Raw genomic sequence first — 3,079 nt, forward strand, 5'->3', positions numbered from 1 at the left:
AAGATTAAGCCTTTTTTCCTTCTCTAGGTCTAGTAGGTAACCCCTGTTAACGTACGCCACGCCCTTGATTCCCCCGCTAACATGTGCCATATTCGAGAGTTTCCCGTTGAGATCTACGGTGAAGATCTCTCCGGGGAGGTGGAGACGAAGACGTTTCTAGTGTCGAGATCGATGGCGGCGGCGGAGTTGGAGAAGGTGTCGGGGAGGAGAGAGGAGAAGATGAGGCAATGGGGGATGGGAGATCGGAGGTCGTAGGAGGACATCATGGCGAGAGAGTAGAAAGCGACGATGAGAAGGCGACAAATGGAGTCGACGGCGAGAGCGGAGACGGAGAAGGAGGAAGAATCAGAGGTCGCAGGAGTTTGGACGACACCGGCGTCGGGGACTGAGGAGATGAAGGGCGGTTGCGGGCTAGGGAGGGGTCTAGTAGAGAGAGGAGGAAGGAGAATATGAGGAGAGTGGAGGGAGACATCGTGGGGGGTTTCCCCCCTCTTTCTCTGGTTCTAATTTTAGTGAATGCGTGGGGAAGTTGCAAGCAGATGGTTGTTATTCGCCCTCTGGTTATTTTAATGAATGAGTATTTTTAGGTGGTTATTTTACTATTCATCAGAACTTTTTTGTTGTTCTCCTTTAGTAATAAAGAAGTAGATAAGAGATAATTTCAATTGTGAATTTAAATATTATTAAAGAAATAAATTAATTAAAATTTTAAAGAATTTATTTAATCAGACAAGATTCCTTTATTAATTAAATAGTTATATATTCATAAAATGTAAATGATTAATTAAATAAATATATTGTTATATTCTTGAATATTCAAAATATATTAGTATTTGAATTTTAACTAAAAGAAATTTAAAAGAGGACATCGGATTTGTGTTCTATCTGTCTCCAGCCCTAATAGCACATGCAAGTCACAATTTATAAGAGATGCATGGTTTAGGGCATATCACAATAATATAGAGCCGAACATTAAAAAAAATCAATTAAGAGGAGAATGCTTAAGTTTGTTTGTGGACAAGACATACATTTATTGTCAAACAAAGACAAAAGTTACGGCTTGAATTCAAGTTTTTTAGATTTTCCATATTAGTTCTCAACAAATGCATAAATTTGAAATGAGAAAAAGTATTGGAGAATTTTATTTGATAGGTTTATTCCTCGATTAATATGGACGAGTGTTAGGTCTCATGTTTATGAGCCTACTATTTTTAATCTAGTTTTGATGATTAACAAACAATTCCTAACATCATTTGTCGAGTGTTTGTTACCTGTTAGGTGTTCTACACAAAGATCCTAGTCGGAGGTTGGATGAAATTGTGCATTCACGATGATATTCAAAAGAAGTTTGAAGGAAAATAGGAATGAAGCACGATAGCATTCAAGTCTAGATTCATGATCATCGATTCGTCCTTCCTACCAAGATCGAGCTCAAATGAAGATCATTTACTTGGGTACATAGTTTTGTAGTTTAGGCTTTACTTTATGTGTTTATACTTTAAAGCTCAAACTACACACATACACGTTTTGTTTTATCGTATTATACATTTTTGGGAAAATAACATATTTACGGATTAAAGGCTTGATTACACTATTTTATATCTTTCCTCAAGTCTATTAGTCTATTTTAAAGAGTTTCAAACTTATTTGAAATTATTTTTGTCCAAAATCAAGTGTTTTGAGATTTTATATTTTGACTGATTTCACAAAATGATGAGTTTTCACTAACGGGGAATGATATTTCAAAATTTTCTTTTCTAACATGTTTATAAATATTTTTCTAAGTTTTATAATTTTTAGAATTTATTTGCTATTTTTAAACCCACTTCAAAACTCATATTTACTGTGCAAATAAGTCCATATGCATGTTTTTAGTCAACTCACAAGGATCATCAGTCGACTAAAGTAATCACCTAGAATTATTATTTGTTTCTGCTCAGTCGACTGATGCACCATCAGCCGACCGAAGCAGCTCATCAGTCAATTGATGGTGCATTAGTTGACCGACGGGTTTTGAGTGGCTACCAACGGTTAGCTCATCAGTCGACCGATGAACCCGACGGCTACTGTAACGACTAGTTTCCAGTTTCCTGGTTTTCAAAAATTTTATTGTTTTTGTTGGATTTTTCTCGGTTTTTGGGGTTTGTTCTTGGAACCTATATATACCCCTTAGCCTTAACATTCTGATTTATCTAAGAAGAGTTTAAAAACAAGTTTTGGTAAGTTTGTTTAAGTGTTTTAAAGAGGTGTTCAAGTTTGCTTATGTGGAGATAGTTTCACAAATAGAAGGATTTGATTTTCAATATTGAGGAGTTCATCCTCAATCATTTACATCTCTTTGATTGAGAAGTTTCTAAACTCCTTTTATCTAGCTTGTTCATATTTTGATTATTACAATTATTTTCTAGATCAATTTGAGTTTAGTTTTATTATTACTTATCATTTTTATACACAACTACTTGAGCTTAAGTTATTTTCACATATTGTATAATTTAGGTTGTGGATATGATTGAGAGAGCTTACACTTAGTTCTCATCATTGTATTAGAGAACAAACAAATTTATTTGTGCTTTATTGTTGAGAAAACACATTGTAATACACAAGGATACTTAGAGAAGTGGTTGGTGAGAGATGAGGTTAATTCCAAGAGGAGTGATGTCGGTTGTAAATCCTAGGGAGATGTAGTAATTCCGAGCACTTGAGGAAGGTAACACGGGCTAGGCCAACACTTAGAGAAGTGCATTGTGTATTGACAACTGTATGTGTTGTAAACGTTATCGGTGAGCGTTGAAAACCGATTGTGCAGTTGTTTTTGAGATAGTGGGGATTCTTCTTGAGGGTGAGGAGCGGAGACGTAGGTCGTGGGTCGACTGAACTCCGTGATCATTTGCCTTGTGTTTGTGATTATCATTTGTGCACTATATCTTTTGTTATTGTGTTCATGTTTATTTCGCCTATTGTTTAATTGTATATCCTTACATATTTTATTGTATATCATATTGTTAGGATATATTAATTTATAAGTTTTTAATTTGGCATCATTATCGGATTAAATTAGCAAAAACTCTATTCACCCCCG

This window comes from Asparagus officinalis, chromosome 5, assembly GCF_001876935.1.
Source record: "Asparagus officinalis chromosome 5, Aspof.V1, whole genome shotgun sequence".
Lineage (NCBI taxonomy): Eukaryota > Viridiplantae > Streptophyta > Magnoliopsida > Asparagales > Asparagaceae > Asparagus > Asparagus officinalis.